We start from the raw sequence: 21224 nt of genomic DNA, 5'->3' as shown, positions 1-21224 counted from the left end.
ACATCTGAACAAACAAGTAACCTTTAATTACAATCAATAAAAACAAAGGGATTAACGCTTTTGGCCGTTTAACACGTTCACGGTCTTCCACTAGGTTTGAATTTATTTCGATCATTGCCTTATGAGCAATAATCGAAAACAATTGGGTCAAAACCACAATACTAGTGCTATAATTCTGCAAGATCTCCTTGTTTTTCGGCCTACTTTTGAGAGCCCATAACGTCGCAACGGAGCGCTTTACCCCAAAACGTCATAGGACATTTCGGACTCCTTTTGACCCAAGGAACATGCCTGTTAATTTGTGCCAGACCTTCCAGAAACACCCTGTATATTAAAATTACTATAATGGTCTAACGAAGCTTAAATCGTTCTCTCTACTTTCTCTAATTTCTTGGACTAGTTACGATTTAACCAATAGATTGAAATCCTTGATATGAAATGGTTTCTAATTTTAATTGCTACCTCTTTGGGATAGTGCTCTCTTTTCGACGGCGAGTTGTAACATAAATAATCACGCGGGGTCTACCCTTCTACAAAACGAATTTCAGTTAAACAACTAGCTGTCTTCTTGAGAAGACTTTGTTTCGTTTCAAACGAAGGCTTAAACTTTCTTAATCTGCTTCGCAAGATAAAGAATTCTTACTAAATATAGGCCTACTCCTCAGTGTACACGTTGGTCACTAGACTTCCAATTTCTAGTCATAAACATTTTACTTAATCACTCAAACAATAATAACGAGAATCATTTCACCTTTGACATCACAATATGTTGGCATTTTCACGGAATGAACTTTATTTGTTACTCTTACCTGGAGTCTGAAACACCGAACTAAGATACAATACTTAACATTTCTTTTTAAACCAAATTAAATGTTTCAGTAACTTGTTTTCGTGAGACGAAAGATCTAAAGACGTTGGATGTGGGTCAAAATCCTTTTACCCTAAATAGTGTACTAAATACAATTCATGTTGCGTATTCTTGTTAAATTGCATATTTGAAAATTGAGAGCTTTAAACGCGGCCGATTTCCAATAAATTATAAATAAAAAGTGCTTTTGCTTGAAAATGTGGTAGAAGCCAATAAATACAAATTGGTGTCTGTGGCATAGACAAAATTATAGACCAGAAGATAAGGTTGATAGATGTCAATAAGTAGAAACTAATATCTATATGCGAAAGATAAAATAAAGAACGGAAGTTGGTGTTGTTAGAAGAAAATACGTAAAGATTTGTGTCTATGTGGGAAGGCAGAGACCAGGAGATGGTGGTGTTAGGAGCCACTTCATACACATTGATGTCTATGTGAGATAGACAAAAATAGAAGACTATGTTAGAATTCAATGTTCACAAATGGGTGTCTCTGTTCAAGGAACGACGAACTAGGCATATAAAGGAATAATGTAGGTAGAGTAAAATAGTGAAATAAAATTTTCCAAAATTCAGTGTCTTGTAAATGTGCTTCCGAATTGGCGAAAACGTTTGCACCATACTGCAAACGCGGTCCCCTGGTTTCACACCGACAGATACGTCCAGAAAATTACCTTTTCATGACTTTCCTCACTCACAAAATTAAAAATTGCCACCGCGCCAAAATTAAATACCGACAAAAATAAATATTTTTCTTTTATCGATGAGCGGATTTACCTACTCTTTATCTATTCGCGAATTATCAAAACAAAACCAAAATGCAAAAGGCTTTTTTGTAATGAGATACGCCTTTTGAACAATATTATTATGATCCTATTTCATTATTCGATCTGGCATTTAAGGAGATAAGGATTAGCCAGGATCAGAACGAAGACACCAAATCTTTAGTGAAAGCTATAAATTTTCGAACGTTTTTCAAAATACGAGCTTGAAACTAGAGATCATCTATTATTGTTCATTTGATTAGGACGTAGTTTCTTCAGCATTAATGAAATTTCACTAATTCAATTTTTAGGTTTGGATATTTTTATTTGTCACGTTTTTATTCTTTCTCATGGCTCGTACAGCGTTGGAGAAATGTATTGGTAAAAATTACTGGGGTCGACTCTGCATGAAAAATATCTTTGAAAATATTCGAGCTCTCTTATTTCAGGGTAAGTACAAATTGGGCCCTGCTTCGATAAAACTAATTATTATACATTAAATATAAAATGGCAGGTATAAACGTGTCGGTAGACAGAGATAGTGAGAGGATTATGATAGTTGGGTGATTGCTATTTTCATTTTGGATCGCATCTTCATATACTGGATGTCTTCTCGCCAAATTGACATTATCAGAGAAACCATGTCCAATACAAACAGTGAAAGATATGCTGGAATTTCCAAAACGTCGGGTCATTGTGCACAAGAGCACATCCCTCGAAACATACCTTGAGGTAAACGAATATATTTTCATGCCATGTGTTTCACCAGGTTTCTTTCACTTAGATGTTACAACGAGCCTAACTCTCCCATGTAAACGTTTAAAAATTATTAATATGGAACTGTAACGTGAAGAGGTAAAACGGTAGTTAGTAACATCTGTAATTTTAGATAGCATGATAAAGTAAGGGTTATAACAAGCGAACAGCGATATTTTTTAAATATAATGTGTATGTAAAAGCAATATATTATTAATTATTTTACGTAAGCAAATTGTATATTATTCTATTTCAAGTAAGCAAATTATACATTACTATAATTCAAGCTAACAATTTCGCGTAAATAAACGGTACCTTAATCCTCACTTCCTAGTAGAGATGAATTGAGGCTAACCTCTCAAAAAACAGGTTGACGCTAAGACACTATAACCAAAGCAACTCTGGGTTGTAGTTAAACATCTTTGATTGTGAAAACGACTTTTAGTCAACAACCAGGGTTCGAATCAAAAAAAAATCTAAAAAAAACCGCGGGTTTTATTAGGATTTACCCACCATAAACCATTAATAAGATAAATTTGAATGCTAAAATAATTTTATAGATATTTGTTGTTTCAACTTTAAAAGTACCATTTAATATTATTTATTATTTTTGATCAAACATTTTAAGACTTTTATTAAGCAATTACTTTTGAATGACAATTTCTACCATGCACGCAGCTGCTAAAGATAAAAAACCCAGTACCCATTAAAACACAGAAAAACCCAAAAACAAACGCGGTGGGCTGGGGTTTTTTAACCCTGTCATCAACCGCTTCAGCTTATTATAAAATCCACTAGAATACTTCGTTTTAACTTTATATTTATAGGAACTAATAATGAAATCAGAAAAAATATTTTGAGTTTTCGATTTACATTTTTCGTTGACATAGGGAACGACTGATTCTGATATTCGAAAGCTGTGGGAAGTATCTGTGAAGAGCAAAGGAATTATCCCATTTAGTGATTTGGACATCCAAAAGGCTTTAGAAGAAGTCTATAATGAAAAACAGTTCCTTTTCATGCCCGAACTCTTAATTTAAGATGGTTTTGAGCAGCTAAGTTCTTGCACTGAGAATCCAGGAAGATACTGTTTATCAAAGTCCGTATATAAGACAAAGTTGGCTTTTCCCATCCGAAGAGGATTCAACTCTTCCTATGCCAATATATTTAAAAAATGGTAAAAGTTTCCTTTAAATTTTTGAACCTGGTTCGTTCTACCTCGTATTATTACACTTCATTTGAACACAATAATGCAGATTTCTCTATTCACAGTTGTTACCAGCTTTTTGAAAGTGGAGTAACCTTTAAATCCTTGGAAGAGGCCTTCTGGACAGGAGAGAGATGTTTTCTGAAGACTACAGAAAACGAAGTTGTTCAACTACACTTGAAGAGTTTTTTCGTTCCACTATGCATATTGGGACTTGGGTTCACATTTGCTTTGATTTCTATTTGTATCGAAGGTTTACACTTAATTGGTAACAAAAAGTAACTCTAGAGGTTAACAAAGAAAATAATACAAACGCATAAATAATATACAGAAGTAATCGTTCTGAACATCAAGTTCAAATAGAAATGGATTTGTAAACGTTCCAATATTATTTACGGGCCAATTTAAATTCTGCAAAATTCCTTCCACCGCTACTAGAGATAAATTTTCAATTCTTCGATAAGTATGAATTAGCTGAGTGTTAAGAAAGTGTTTGCGTGTTTTAGTTTACCCACATATTTTATGATATGTCGAACACTATGTAAGCTAACTACCTGAAATAAAGTGCGTTACTCACAGTTTACAATGGCAAACTTACATCGGAAAACCGCAAGTGACAATATTATTAGCTTCTACAATGCTGATTACTCGAGGTTATACACGCAATTTTCGGATTCCTTGTGGTTGAATCACACTTGAAAAGTTTTCACCAAATCCAAGTCGGATGAGTAGGTTACGAGTAATGAACCTTAATTCAAAGTATGGCAACCTCGTTTTAAATGGCGATAATTAATAATCAAGCATTGAATCTTTATTGACATATTTCTTTTTAGAATTTATGTCACGTTATTGCATGCATATATATGGTTGGTCTTTTGTCGCAATTCTTTAAAACCCATCAGACTTTCATAGAGAAAACCTGCCTTTTTTGAAGAGGAGAAAACGCCCGATAAAGATTTCCATTATGGCCATCGTATTATAATATCTAAAACTCAAATTAATAACGTCAGGTCTTCAGTCCGACTCATTGCAGCATAGAGAAATCTCAGTCGTGATGGCATATTTGCAGCATAAGAGCCCTTCGAATAGACAAATGCGAACAAGAGGGGATAGCTGCCATACCATGAACATTCGCTACGCGACGGAGCATTGCTAGACGGAGCCTGGAGATGCTTAATTTCCTATGTTTAGTGCAATGTTAGCCTTAGTAATAAGGCCGACCGAAACCAAAGCATCGGCAAAGGCGAATTTCACAACTGAAGTTCAAAGCTACCGTATGGTACAGCAAAAAAACCCAATGGACAAAAATAAACAAGTTCAGAAACAAAAATTAACCTCTCCGAGTCGAGACGCGGGCTATCTATCTACTTATTTACTTCAATATACAACTATCGCTATATTTTGATATGCAACTACAGGCTTTAAAATTTTAAATAATGAATTATTCAAGCGTAAGAGTTCCATTGACAACTCGAATGGTCTGAAAACATTACCCTCTCGTTACACCTCAACGATATTCTTAGTTTTTAAGCACGATTGTTAACGTTTCTCCATACCAAAGATAAATTATCACAAGCTGCTCAAAAAGATAACATGCAACAAAGAATGGAACCTTGCCCGATCAGACCTATAACCGCGACGATCTAATTGCGGTAACGACTCATGGTTCTATCATTTAGGATAAGCAAAAGAGGGGTCGACAATTCATGTAATCACTTCTCTTCGAATTTTTACGTCTCCGAGTGACGATGACGTCACGGAGAGGACTGGACGTGTCTGTGTGTGTGTCCGTCACCACGTTCGCAGTTTCCGGACCGCGTTCATAGTGCTCAGAAATTCGGAAAATTTCCCATTATGATAGATGAAATAAATTTTAGTATATATTTCTGGGTAAAATCAGGGCCAATCCACTCTAGGGTAAGCCATTCCGATTAATCGATCAAAGTCAGATTTACTTATGCACAGTTTTCGTAAAAGGGGAGACCGCCTTTTACCTCTGAATTCATCCCCGGTGTCGAGCTGCCAGATTTTCTGTGAGCCAAAGCTAGCAGACAGTTTCTCAGTATACCGCCAAATTTCGCAAGTAACTTGCGCAAGGGTGAGAGTTTATGCATTTATACTGTTAATTATGGTGCATGATCTGTCTATAATTGTAAAAATCGGTAAGATACCGGTTTGGCGATGTTCATTTTTGTAATACCAAATGTCTTAACCAAGTATGGAACTAAAATTGAAGAGGTTTCAAAAAGGAGGCAGCAGGCTCGGGTAAAGGCTCTCCACCGAGATTTTTTTAGGAAGCATTTCGTGGTACAAAAGTGATACAGAATTTATAGCATTCATTTTATATCACTTAAAAATTAATCAGTATTTGTAGAACAAGCAGAATTTAACACTCCAGAAACATACATATGACATACATAGCTTAGGTTTTGGCTAGTTTGATATAACATAACAGGGAAACCTTCAACTTTGGAAGAAGAAATCCACCCTGACTGGGTTCCCACACTCCAATTAGGATATAAAGCTACCGGAAGCAAATGTACTCCAGAATCCAAATTAAAATTACACAACAGATCTTAGTACAGGGTAAATACGCATTTTTTGGCCAAAGAAAGGAACTAAATATGACCAAGCTAAAAATTTCAGAATCCAAAGAGCTTATGTCCTAATTAACTTCCCAAAAGTCCCCAAGCCTACGGTGCCGGCTTTCGCCGCCATAATGGAAAATGGCCGCCATACCGGATGTTTCTATATCTCGAGATTTAATAGACCGATTTACGTAAAGTTTGTTTTAAACGATGTCTAATGACGATTAAAATCCAAACCAATCCAATTTTGTAGCCCTTACATTATTATTACAGAGGTGTTCACGCTTATCACGGAAAAAAAATTCAAAAACATTTTGCTTTCCAAAATTCTTAAATGTTAAACGTATTTTAGTTTTTTCTAAAATCATCGTTATTTACACTTGTTTACGCTCAATCATACTAAATTTTCCGTTTGAAAATCGATCATATTAATCTCGAGATTTATTGAATCGTTCGAGACCCCACGCACATTTCGGCGCGTAGTAATTTAAGCCTGGTAGCCGTTCATGGAACTGCATGGCGCCTCAAGCGTTATCGATTTTTGAGCTTCAGTGTGGATTTTCAGTTTTAGTTTCTGTTCCAATTTCCCTATAGAGTAAGCTATGTCTATAGCATCACTATTTTTTTACCTCTCCGAGTGACGTATGTCACGGAGAGGTATTACACCGGCCGTGTCTGTTTGTGTGTCTGTCTGTCACGCCCCACGTGACCGCGTTCGCAGTTTGCGTATCGGAGCAAACGTGTTCCCAATTTCCGTACTGCATTGACAGTTCACGGAAATTTGGGTTTGTCTCCTCTGGCTATTCTACTTGAGTTCCAACACCACCAGCTTTGGTTTTCGTCCACTCCACATGGACACTAGTCTGTACTTGCTAGCTTCCTAGCACAAACATCTTCTGATCTTCTTCAATTTCACCATGCACCAGCTTCTATGCACCACCATCTTCTGTTCTTCGTCAATTCCACATTGACACCAGCTTCTATGCACCACCATCTTCAGGTCTTTGTCCATTCCACATGGACGCCAGTCAGTCCATTCCGGCTTCTTTTCCTTCGTCACCGTTTGGTTTCAAGATATACGCGGCGATCGGCTAGGGTTACGAGAAACGTCTAGCCTCCCAATGGCAGGGCTTCCACCATCGGTTCACGCGAATGCGTCTTTATCTATTATTGGTTTTAAGATATACGCGGCGATCGGCTAGGGTTGCGAGAAACGTCTAGCCTCCCCATTGCAGGGCTTCCACCATCGGTTCACGCGAATGCGTTTTTATCTATTATTATAATGGAAACGAATCGTATATATATATCCCAAAATTTGAAAAAAGCGGTCAAGAGGGGTACCCTTTCATTTTAAACGTCAATATTAGCAAAGTTTCGAAAGATAATAGGAACAACTTTATTTTAAACGATTTAACTATTTTTAAAGTTATTTACTGGCGATTAAAATAATTAATATCATTTATATTTAATTAATTATTTACGATAAACTTATTTCTATGTACTGACACAAGTGAGAGTTAATATAGAACGAGTAATGAAGATTGCATCTGAATCGAAACACTACACGCATATCAAAGTTAATATAAAGCGAGTAGGATGAAAAGATCTCTTACAAAACGGTAACATTTCGTTTTGGCAGAATATTAAATGGAAATACTTAAATATTTTTCGGCATTACGATTCTTTTAGTAGTTGTGTAGCTATAAAGCTCTGTTTCATCTCAAAATTCCAAGAACATCTTTTGATATTAACATTTAAAATTTGGTGTTTACTTTTTAATTCATCTTTACTACATTTATATATAGTGTAAACGTAACTTTTAGCTTCATTGAATAATTAGGATGTTAATACTTCATCTCTCCATACGTGTTGTAACGACTGGGTCTATGAGATAAGATAACCTAGATTTTAACCAGAATTGACCTTGTTTCATGTCCTCTTATAGGAGGTCTTAACGATTCAGAGTGAGCCGAAAGTTAAATACACATTTAAGTGATAGATATTAGGTCCTCATTAGAATCATTGAGGATACGCAGGAAATTATTAAACGCTTTAAACTTTACAAATGATCATTGCAATATCTCGCCGGTTAGAACTATATATTTCCGGTTTGTCTCATTGGCTGGCGGACCGGTGTTTGGAAAGTAAATTCGTCTCGGCTCGGAGAGGTTTATTTTGGTTTCCCAACTTGTTAAAAATACTTGAAAAATATTTAATTTAACCTAACGTTAGTTAAAATTTAAGATGAATGAGGTGAATAAGTGCGTTTTGTGTTCTGAACTTTTCAGTGGCGAAACTGTCATCGTGACAAGGGGGATTAAAACATTAATCGAATGCAGTTTGAAAAGGAAGGATCAAGTACATGTAAAACTACAAGATGTCGCAAGTATTTCAGTTCACACTTTCTGTAGGAAAAATTATACGCGTCCCTCGAGCATTGAGGCTCATCTAAAAGCCACTTCCACTGAGTTAGTTAAATGAGTTAACTACGATCATCTCTCGAACAATTCGACTTTAAGACCAACTGCTTATTTTGTTCATATCAGTCAACGTAATATTATCGCCGTATCTTTCTTTCAGCTTGTTTTTTAAATGTTTGGTGGGTACATGCATTTTGAAGGCGAAACTGCCTTAAATGTTTCTTATAAATCATCCAAGGAATATTGACATTCGTCACTATTTTCCAAGTAGGAACATAATTTGGAAAAGGCTTCCCCTAGTTTTGGGTATTCAGGTCGTCCTACATGTCATGATGATTGTTCTTGCAAGAAAAATTTGAGCTTGCATGGCCTATGGTACTTTGCTTTTGCGGCAACTAAATCTACCACCGAATTTACATGCGCATTAAAAATTTCCCCGAGTTCATCGTTTCGTTCAAGAGCTGAAATGCCCTCTTAGTTTAGTGGCCTGTTGTCTAAGGTGCTAATAGAACCAAGTGTGTTGGCGGAAACTAAATAGCGATAGTTCAAGGTCTGATCGTAGTCTTTTTATAGCTTCGGAGGTTCCACTTTTTTTGTACACAGTCTTTATTGCGGCTTGAGGTATTTCAGCTTTAGTATGGGCAGAAATATATTACCTTACACGAAGATCACTTCTCCCTACCTCGCGCCGGCCATCATCTATGAAGTATTTTTTTAAGGTCCGTCCATACTATGGCTTTTTTTCGCGTCGCAAGCTACGTAACGCTCGCACGAACGGAACGTCGCTTCGCTCGAATCGTTTACATTGCAGAAATTCGCGCCAAAGCTAAGCTCGTAAGGCCTTGCAAACCTCGCGAAAATCTTTGGCGTGTCAAAGATTTTCGCAAGGATTGCAGCCTCGCAGCCAATCAGAGGTCTCCTGGTCGGCGCATACGCAATGTATTCGAGATATTTTCACGAAAACAATTATGTCTCCGGTTAATAGGCCTAGTATTTCTCGTAAACGAGTGAAAATCAACAGCTATTTTCGCATTTATTACTTAATCACCGGAAAAGAAAATGCACGAGAAGAAGAATATGGGTTCGCGAAGTTTTTGCAGAGAAGAAGAGCTGGTAATTACCATCATTTAATTCTAAAACGTAAGTTATATAAAGAGCTTTATGATGATTCCCTATATGTTCAATATCGTTGACTAACCCCTTCTCATTCTTTTATTTATTAATGTCTGAAGTTAACCCGGATATAAGTTCAGCAAGCTAATTGGACCAAGTCATCTTGCGACTTATTGCCACTTATCTAACGCCTTTACAATGCATAGAGGGGTGGTGGCTAGCCCCTATGCCACAGCTAACCGACAGCGCCCTATACTAACTATTACCGTTAACCTCTGCAAGTTTTGATGGAAAGGAGAAACCGGGTTAGACCGCGGAGGAAAACTCCTTTAACAAGCGGTGAGATAACTTGCAAACTCTACGCAGAAGGATTTCTTCCCAGATTTTTCACCCGGTGCCACAGTCCGGGATCGAACCCGGGATCCTCTTGCTGCGAGGCGAAAGCGTTAACCGCTACGCCACCCCACCTTCAGCCATTGAAGCACTCGGATACGCTGCGAAGTTTGTCAAAACGAGGGCTTCGGAGCGGGACATTTGGGCCCCGACATTTAGGCGCCGGTCATTTAGGCACCGCGATATTTGGGCTCCGCGACAATTTGGCACCGAGACATTTAGGCGCCGAAACAATTTGGCGCCGCGACATTGCCGTAAAATTTTCGTGAAAGATTTGAGATATTTAATAAAGGAACATGACAAGTACTTTTAGGCTTATAATCTTTTTACTGAACTGACATCAGAGTTCAACCATGTTGTTGATTATCTTCATTGACTTCCCAAAAATAATATGCCTTTTACAAATTATTTTTCATCTTCTTTGACTTCCCAAAATAATATGCCTTTTCCAAGATACTGTTGTTTATCATCATTGACTTCCCAGAATAATATGCCTTTTCCAAAATATTGTTTTTCATCTTCATTGATTTCCCAAAATAATATTCCTTTTCCAAAATGTAGTTGTTTATCTTCATTGACTTCGCAAAAATATGCCTTTTCCAAATTATTCTTTATCTTCTTTGACTTCCCAGAATAATAGGCCTTTTCCTAAATATTGTTGTTTATCTTCTTTGACTTCCCAAAATAATATGCCTTTCCAAATATTGTTGTTTATCTTAATTAATTTCCCAAAATAATATGCCTTTTCCAAATTATTGCTGTTTATGTTCTTTGACTTCCTAAAATAATATGCCTTTTCCAAAATATTGTTGTTCGTGTTCGTTGACTTTCCAAAATAATATACCTTTTCAAAAATATTGTTGTTTATTTTCATTGACTTCCCAACTTAGTTTAGGTTAGGTTATGTTTTTTTATATTATTTTAGAATTGTTTTGTAAAAACAAGTAAGGTTTCGTGTCCTTTAATGGGGATTGCGAACATAGTCATGCAGTGACGCACAGGGACAATACACGGGTTGCCAAATTGAGAGGTCATTACGGATTTTTAGAAGAAATAATGGAAAAATTATTGGCACGTAAATGTCGCGGCGCCTTATTGTCTTGGCGGCTAAATGGCGGCGCCTAAATGTCACGGACCGTGAGGGCTTACCTTAACGAATTTCTAAAGTGTGAACGATCCGAGCGAAGCGACGTACCGCGAGCGCGAGCGTTACGTAGCTTGCGACGCGGAAAAAAGCCATAGTGTGGACTAACGGTACCGTTCCTCCCGAACAGCGAGGCAGAGAGGTGAAAATAAAAACACTAGCATCGCATAGTGAGAAAAATGTGCTTTTCTTACAATCGTATCATGGTTGTATCTTATGCAGAGGCTTCTCACTTACGAGAAATACAGTTGAATCCCGCCGTTTCAAGGAAACGTCAGATTATCTTGGCAGTGGCCATTTATCACAGTTCTCTCTCGAGAGGAAAATGTTTTCTCTTCGCGACTAGCGCGCGTCGGGAGGGGGAAAAATTCACGCCTCTTCACTCTTGCAAAGTTTTTTTTCGGGTTTTCTCTTCATAGATGATGTCCACGGTACTAACCATTATTGAAGTGAACTTCGTGTAAGGTAATATATTTCTGGTATGGGCTAAAGCTAACAGTCATGCTGGCAAAGTAAGAATATAATTAAGGCATCGCGTGCTTTGATTACAGAAAATGTTTTATGACCAAGAAATAAAGAGACGATTTGTCTTTCTATTTTATGTGTTTTAATTAACATGAATGTGTGGGATCTTACAGCAGAATCAATATCTAAAAATTTAGGTTCTTTTTAGACGCGACAATTAAAGTTTTCTAAGCGTTTTGGGTCAAATAGAGAATTCTTCAAGAGTTGATATTTGGATTAAATATTGTTTAGAATTTAAACTTTATAAAGCATAGACATCTTTAAACTGCGTAAAGTGTTTACCACTGAAATACATAATGTAACGTACATACAGTACACCATAAATTTATAAGATATATTCCATTAACTATTATACTTTCTATACCTCGTAATAGTATACTGTATTTCTATTTTCTCCGCAGCAAAAAAATAATAATTTTTTTATCTCGGATAGAAGCCATAAACTGTCCATACACATTTATTATTTCGTTTTTACCGTGCACATTACCGATGAAAAACTCATTTACTTTAGTATTCTTTTACATGGTATGTTATCGATTGGGCGTGTTATCAAAACAGCCTTGTCCAAAACGGCATTTTCATAAACGCGTTTGCCATTATAGCCATTTCTAGTTTTAGCGCATTTTGACTACAGCGTTTATATCTTGAGCGTACGAAAGTATGCGTTTTCCAAAATATTGTTGTTTATCTTCATTAACTTCCCAAAATAATATGCCTTTTCCAAAAAATTATATTTTATATTTACTTCCGATATAACATTACTCCTTTTTGCATAATATTGTTCTTTGTCCTATATACTTAATATAATAGATATTTCCCTTCCTATCAATCACAGTTTTGGCGGAAACAGCAACCGCTGTTTTGGGAAATAGCGCTGTACTGAGAAACGCGGAAACAGCAACCGCGGTTTTGCTTCCACGCGGTTTTGCAAATCGCTGTTTTAGGAACCGCTTTATTCCAAAACGCTCTTTTGAAAACCGCTCAACTACCCGTGAACCGTTTTACATAAGCTATGGAATATTGAAATTTGGTAACGATATAAATACTTTGGTGGAAACTGGGGAGAGAGGGGCTCAGATTTTTAATTTCTAAATCGCATACCATATTTCCATCACTGCTATTTTTAAATTTAATAGTATCACTGATCAAAAAAAGTTTTTTTTTCCAAAAGAGAGATTTTGCCTTAATGCTATACGCAACATGTGGCAATTATTTTTCACTGATTGTTTCCCAATTTCACTGGACACGCCATGAACATAAAAGCAAGTACTAATAACAGAAAGAGAGACAATAGGTGTAGGAAAATCCTGTTCGCAAGCTGTAAATACGAAAAAACCAATTCACCATTTCCGGACTCCTATCGAAAGCCGATTGATTTCCGAAGCTCTCGATCTAATTCTCAATCTCAGCGCGATTGGAGAGAGAAGTCGCATGAATTTTAGCTCCGTGTTTTAGCCTAAAGTGTGCGTTAACATTAAGCCTCGGCACTGAAACCATTTTATATTTATTGACAAGTTCCTCAATTCTGGGGAACGATTTAAAAGACTTTAGTTTAGTTTTAACTCTACGTAATCATCATGCCAGACAGTGATAATGAAAGTGTTGACGACGATAATGACACCAAAGAAACCAAACTACATTGTCTACATAACGGTTGCAAGTATGAACGTAAAGACGAAAAAGAAAGCCATGTCAAAATGGCCACGTGTGATCTTTGCCGTGAGTGTTTTCACTTTCAATGTATTAACATAACCCAAGCAGCTGCTAAAAGACTCTTTTTATGCCAAGAGTGCCGAAATTCATTGCTTGCTAAGCCTAATTCAAAATGTAAATGTGAGTCGTATATAAATGAACTTAAAGACATCAAAACTGAATTGGCAAGGCTTAAACTCAGCGTAGAAATTGAAACTAAGGCACGCATAGCGAAAAATAAACTGACTCAAAGCGCAATTCAATCAATGGATAAGAAGGTAGAGGATAGGATAAGCACGATGCAATCTGCCCTACACAATAGTCTTGCAGTTCTTGAGAATAAATTGGAAAGCACCCGCCCCACATCCACAGCCAAACGCGACATGGAAATAATCATGCCTGCAGATCTTACACAATCAAATGACAATGTACCTAATATATATCCAGGAGCTGTGAGACAGTTGACGAGACCCTACTTTTCTACACTTCCCCATAACCCAGAAATCACAACCAGGATCAATAACCCAGGCATTATATCCAGGATTAATAATCCAGACACTACATCCAGGATCAATAACCCAGACATTACATCCAGGATCAATAACCCAGACATTACATCCAGGATCAATAACCCAGACATTACATCCAGGATCAATAACCCAGACATTACATCCAGGATCAATAACCCAGACATTACATCCAGGATCAATAACCCAGACATTACATCCAGGATCAATAACCAAGCTCCTACACCCTGGATAAGTAATAAGGGCAGAAAAACTAGAATCAATAACTTAAAATCAGCCAACAATCTTGCACCACCCAGCAACAGAAATCCCAGAAACTCACTAAAGAAAGAACAAAATGGAAGAAGAATAAATTCCAAGCAAAACACACGTTCAAAAACCGGACTAATGCCAAATGAAAAGTTAGCAAGGTGTAAGATTCCTCAACCTATTACGACCAATGACTATTTTATAGGAAATTGCAAAAAGGACCTGCAGGAAAGTGATATTAAAACATATCTCTCAGATCAAAATGTACCAGTGACAAGGCTACGACTATCGTATAAGTCACAAGCTGACGATGCTGTTACAACTTGCTTCATCTTGCGGACCTCAGCAACTGAGGAGGATATTCTAAATTCAGAGCTATGGCCAGTGGGAGTATCGTGTCATATCCTCGGAACAGTTAAGAAACAGAAAATATGGGGTACCAACAGAGACGCTACAGCGATACAGCTTTCGGTTTGCCCCCTTTCAAAATATTATCTGATAGATCACGGCTGCCTGGCAACGATTGCGGATGTCACGCACCACCTTGCTGACTTAGGCGTAATAAATTACAAAGTTCTCTTATCTAGAGAGACAAGTGGTTTCTCTCGCAGTTTTATAATCGAATGTGAAGAGCAACAAGATGATGTTATTCTTGATTTGACAAACTGGCCAAGTCACTTGCGTATCACTAGGTTCAATACAAGGCAAAGGTCATCGGAAAACATTGCCACTGAAAAGACCAATTGACATTCAACACGGACCTCGCAATCAGTAAACACAAAGAGGTTGAAAGGCCTTCATATTGGACACATTAATATCCGCAGCATCAAAAGGAACATTGCGGATGTGATTCATATAATTGAAACCCAAGGAATTGATATACTGCTTGTCTCTGAAACCTGGCTTACAAACGAAGTTAATAATCAAACTGTTTTAATCCCTGGCTACGAAATTCTGAGGAAAGACAGAGAAAATCGAATGGGTGGAGGAGTTTGTATTTACCACAAAACCTCACTTCCTATAACACAAAACACCCCTCCCAACATCAAACTAAATTCTAGACTGGAAATCTTATGGTGTTCTTTGGAAGAAATGGGCTCGCGACCACTATATATTGGCGTATGCTACTGCCCCCCGGACTCAATCGATGAGCAACTCATCAGTGACCTGACTGCACAGTTAGATCTGGTTCAGCATAATCCAAACAACGAAATCATCTTGATGGGAGATTTCAATAGTGATCTCTTAAGAGTAACTCCAACATCAAAAACTAAACTACTGAAAAACGCCCTCTCAAGCTACAAACAGCTAATCACTAAACCAACTAGAACCACACATACATCATCAACGTTAATTGACCATATTTATGTCTCACACCCAAATAGAATAATAGCGTTTGACGTAGTGGTAACAGGAATCTCAGACCACGATCTGATCACATGTGTCAGAAAGAAAATATGCCCAAGAGAATAGTAAGCCGCGATACCCGCGGGCAGCGCAGGGGGGATGAATTTTTTTCCCCCATCCTCGATACCCGCGCAGGGTGGGTCAAATTTTTTTGGCCCCCCGGTACTTTTTGTTCCCCCTCACTGACTTTCACCGTCTCTTTATTTCGCTGACTTTCACCATCTCTTTATTTCGTCGTCTCTTTACCCCCGCTCCATTCCCATCTCTCTCTTTACCCCAGCTCCTTTCCCGCCACTGTATTTTTTTTACGCCGCCCCTCTCTCTCTCTCTCACTTTCTCTTTCGCCCCGAGCGCCATACCGGCGAAAGCGCTGTCAATGCGGGGGATCTTTTACCATCTCTCTCTCTCTAGCGCGCAATCTGGTCTCTCCCGCGTATTACTGAATTCCTCCTCTCTAGCTAGGTTCCCGTGTACGAGCATGCGCGCGATCTCTCGCCTTTGGTCAACTCCGTACTGAAATGTACTTTCCCTCTCTCTAGCAAATCTCTCCCTCTGATACATGTACAGGGGGTTTCGATCTCTAGTAAATCTCTCTCTCTTTTTTTTTAAAGCGGGGCTATATTGCGTTACTCTTTGTATGTATCAAGCAAGAAGCATTGAATAATTTTACCATGTTTTTTACCTCTCCGAGTGACGTATGTCACGGAGAGGTTCTGTAACGATCGTGTGTGTCTGTGTGTCTGTCTGTGTGTCTGTCTGTGTGTCTGTGTGTCTGTGTGTGTGTCTGTTGTTACACCCACGTGACCGCGTTCGCAGTTTCCAAATCGGAGCAAACGTGTTCGCCATTTCCGAACTGCTTTCACAGTCACGGAAATGGCTACTCTACTTGAGTTCTCACACCACAATCTTCTGGTCTTTGTCCATCCCACACGGACACCAGTCTGTACTTACTGGCTTCTAATCACCACCATCTTAAGGCCTTCGTCCATCCCACATGGACACCAGTCTGTACATACTGGCTTCTAACCACCACCATCTTCTGGTCTTTGTTTTTGTCCATCCCACATGGACACCAGTCTGTACTTACTGGCTTCTAACACCACCATCTTCAGGTCATTGTCCATCCCACATGGACACCAGTCTGCACACCTGGCTTCTACACCACCATCTTCTGGTCTTTGTTTTTGTCCATCCCACATGGACACCAGTCTGCACACCTGGCTTCTACACCACCATCTTCTGGTCTTTGTTTTTGTCCATCACACATGGACACCAGTCTGCACACCTGGCTTCTACTCCATCGTCATCGTTGGGTTTAAGACATTCGCGGCGATCAGCTAGGGTTACGAGAAACGTCTAGCCTCCCTAGGGTGGGTTGTCCACGATAGGTTTTCGCAATTGCGGTTGTTCTTGCTTTTAACTGTAGTTCGACACCCTTATATACTACCTATTTGATTAACGCGAAGCAACCGGCGTATGCTTCATTTCAAATGCCAATATTAGTCAAGTCTCTCAAGAATGTTTAATTGTTCTTTTTTAAAACGATGTAACGTTCAATAAGGCGAATAACTAACGAAGAAAATATTGAATATTAATTATATTTATTTTAATATTTAAGATAATCTTGTTTCTCAATTCAAAATTAATACGGAAAGAGTTAAAAAGCAGTCTATGTTTTTGTCTGTGTGTGTCCGTCCGTTGTTACAGTAGTGCGCTGCGTTAGAAGTTCGTTTTGTTTTGATGTGTAAATGAATCCTACAGAACCATAATATTCCCTTTATCCTTAATATAAAGTGAATATGTGGAAATATTTTTCGTAATTATGATGTATTTAGTACTTTTGTAGCTTTAAAGCTCTATTTCATTTTGATATTCCAAAGATTTTTTTTAATATTATTATTTAAAATGGATGTTTATATAATACTTAAGCTATACTACATGTATTTATAGCATAATACTTTCTAAAGTGAATACAAGCACAACGCTACTATGTTTGTCAAATGAAATTTTATTTGTCAATAGGCCTAGTGAACCAAATAGTAAACGCTTGGGTTTGGTTTTCGTTTCTGTAATGCAGAGACATTAACGGTTCAGAGTGAGCCGAAAGTTAAATACTTTTTTAAATAATTAGGCTTAGATTATATAATCATGGTGGAAATCTGGGCCGCGTTCAGCAGAGCCCAGCGCTGTTAGCAGTGTCCTACATAACGGGATTTTGTTTTTGAATTTTGACGTCACGGTGCTAAGCGCTGAGCTAGCGCGGTCTTCAAAGAAAATAGTCGGCTCTTTGGATAACGTGACGTAAAACGCATAGTTCTCAGCTTGGCGAAAAAACCATGGAGGAATTAATACAAATAGCACTATGGGACTATAGCTATTTAATTGGCGTGAAACCAGTTGATCACGCGAGAATTTTAGAAGATATGTTAGTTTCTAATTTTAATTATAAAAGTTGTTATCTATCTCTATAAATATGTTATCATACAATTTTTGTTAAGCCTTGGTACCTTGCACGCTTTATTGCGCTAGCGTCATTTATAAAACGCCGATGACCGGAGAAAAGCTATGACGACAGACCTCACCGGTAAACATTTCCAAAATCCGCTGTCTTTTTTGGTGAGCTCTGCTGAACGCAGCCCAGACCAGTGAAAGGTCTGATCGTAATCGGATAATAGCTTCGTGTTTTCATGCTTTTTATGGTACGCATTTACTTTCAGTGTGTGTAGCCACAAATAAGCTTTGGTGTTATGTAACGTTAACAGTCATGTTGACAAACTACGAAAATCGTTGAGATGAAACGAAAGGATAGTGTTTACAATGCAACCCTGTTGTGAATATGGCTTTGAACATAGAGGGCATACAGTTGAGGAGTAGAAAATTGGCCTTTACAAACACGTAAAGGTAATATCCCTCCAAAGTTTTATCACTTCATTTCCCGTTTTTCCCCCATCGGATGATTTTAATGTGTACAAGTATATCATTATTGGATGTAAAATGTCGTCTGATTTACAGTATATTTGCTGTGCTTTGTATACTGCTTTAATATTTCATAGATTTTAACTTAAGAAACATTTCCATATCTGGGTAAATAAGTTTGTAAGTAGTCGTCTTGACTCGGAGAGGTAATATTTTGGTTTTCCCAACTTGTATTTATATATTTACACAAAGTATTTGTTCGAGTAAAGTATTAATATATATTTACAAATATTAAAGGCCGGTCTGTAAATGGACATCATCTACTACAGCTCTAAAAAAGCGTTTTTGCCTCTGCCGGTCTAGGGCTCTCTCGTGGTCATTTACCCGTCTGTATTGGAAATACTCTGTGATAACGATAATGAGACTAAAAATAGAAAGAAAAGATATTAGGGATCCGTCTTTAAAATACTAATCCTAATTAACTTACGAGCACGAGCGAGATGTGTTAACGTAAACCGGCATTTCGTTTCCGGGAACGGGTGTGATGTCAACGAATGGTATGAGCCGAGAACTCAATTCCCGGAAGACGACATCTTCCTCGCGGAGATCAAAGCCATGATTGAGATTCTCCGCGCGAATCCTCACTAAAGTCCTATGGACATCAGCAAGGATCCTATAAAAACGTTTAGGGTGAATATAGACATTAAAGTTTTTAAAAAATATAGAGACCTTACCTGAAGAGACTGCAATCATTTGGCGGGTGTTCATTTACTCTCGGCGGGTTTTCCTGGGGTTGAGGAGGCGGTGGGGGTTGAGGAGGCGGTGGTGATTGAGGAGGCGGGGGCGGCTGATTCTCAACCAGATGTCGTTCGTGAAACTGTTGCCTCGGGTCGCCGTTGTCCGAATATAGAAGTACATCGTCGATGTGACTGTACGCCCTATTAAGTTCAAAAGTTAGTCTCTCCGTAATTTCAGAAAAAAACAGTATGCTCACATGATAATGGTGGATGATGTTCTGTCCGAAGCTAAAGAGAGAATGATTTTAGTATTGGGAAACTTTCCATATTTATAGTATAGAGAGGGAACCGTTTAAACCTAGACTCTCTTTAACCCCCCCCCTTACAATATACAAAAACTGTTTCTTACCTTTGGGGGCTAGGGGCGGGAAATTTAATAGCCCTCCGAGGCGCGGATATGTAGGTTAACGGAAAAGCCCTAGGTCTACCATCTGTTGGGCCAGTACCCCGTAGGCGACTTTGTCGAGGAACAGTTTCATTCTCGGTATGTCGAGCATGATTGCCATCCTAATGGACGTTTCATCAATCACGCCAGCGCCATCATCCGACCCTTCGGCCTCTCTGTATATCCTGGCTCTCCTTTTAAAAAATTTCACGATGGCCGTATTGAGACTGTAAAGAAAAAAGATATTAGAGATGGTCTTAAAAATGAAAAACTAAATAACTTACGAGCCAGAATAACAATTTGCTATGTTTAAGGGCTGTTCCTCTCCAATAGGTTCTACTGGGAATACCATAAACTCCAGCAGTGCCTGACCTAGGGCCTCGTTAACATAATTAGTTTCAACCCTAATCTCTTCGTCGGTGGTCGTAGTATCTTCAGCGGTTGAAGAGTGGATCTGGGCTAAGATCCTGCTCAAATTTTACGGGAGAAATATAGCTACTAAAAATAGGAGAAAACATGGAATGTTTACCGCTGGATATTACAATCCAAAGAGGCTACAACTTCATCATCCTCCTCAGGAAGGGCTTCCCCATCCTCCCCCTCTTCCCCATCCTCTAGTTCCGCTAAGGGAAATGGTTCTTCTTCTAGAGGTTCAACTGGTGAGGGCGGATTGAGAAAGTCGAACACCTCATCACCAGGAAGTATTGGATTGGGTACCCTAAAAACCAAAAAAACTTAGTCTATGATTTCAGGAGAAAAAACATTATACTCACATGTCGAAAGTTTGGTTTCGTCAGGTTTAAAGTTATTCGTCAGTGTTTAGGTTGAGAGTGATTTTTGTATTGGGTAAATTTTAATATTTATAGTATAGAGAATCCGGGTTGTAATGACGCTAAATCACGGACCCTCTAGATTATTATGTCCTTAACAATATACAAAACCTAAGATTACACGTAATAGAGCTCACCCAGGATGTAAAGTTTTTATATAATCATGTCTAGACTTGCTAGAAAAATTAGGCCTCTATGGTTCTTAACTAAAAAATGATTTTATGGTTCAGCATATATCACAGTTAAATTTATCCCAGCCTACAAAAATAAACGTGCCCAGACATGGCGCCCCTTGCTAGAAAAAAATGGGCCTCTACGCTTTAAATTAAAAAATGAATTTATTGTTCAACATATTACCGTTAAGTTTCGCACGAAACTGGCCTAGGATGTTTTCCCTAACCTACATCGTGTCTAGACTCGAATGTCTATTCAACAATACCATGAAAGAGGTCATATGGTAACTATAACTAAAATGCTTTAAGTGTGCCAAGGTTACATCATTTCGGTTTTATTAGAAATGAGGCCCAATCAATCCTTAACAACAAACCCCGAATAACGGGTCCTTGCAATACGTGTTTAGACACGTTCGCTCTCCTAGCTAGAAAAAATAGGCCTCTTCGCTTTTAACTAAAAATGATTTTATT

The 21224-nt window shown here is 38.1% G+C and overlaps 1 long non-coding RNA gene across 1 annotated transcript; it reads right to left on the bottom strand.

Annotated features, from left to right (window-relative positions):
* Window positions 1–18897: 18897 nt before the first annotated feature.
* Window positions 18898–20494, bottom strand: LOC149716535 (uncharacterized). The gene is made up of 4 exons (XR_016369570.1): window positions 20035–20494; window positions 19303–19977; window positions 19056–19241; window positions 18898–18992 (listed from the first exon to the last, which is right to left on the bottom strand). It is a non-coding gene; the product is annotated as an uncharacterized LOC149716535 (long non-coding RNA).
* Between the last annotated feature and the right edge of the window lie 730 nt (window positions 20495–21224).

The sequence above is a fragment of the Phalangium opilio genome, unplaced genomic scaffold, assembly GCF_054372755.1.
Source record: "Phalangium opilio isolate 3A_F unplaced genomic scaffold, DU_Popi_V2 ptg000009l_1, whole genome shotgun sequence".
In the NCBI taxonomy this organism is placed as follows: Eukaryota; Metazoa; Arthropoda; class Arachnida; order Opiliones; family Phalangiidae; genus Phalangium; species Phalangium opilio.
The sequence above is the reverse complement of the archived record's forward strand: the minus strand, read 5'-3'. Positions and strand labels throughout refer to the sequence as shown.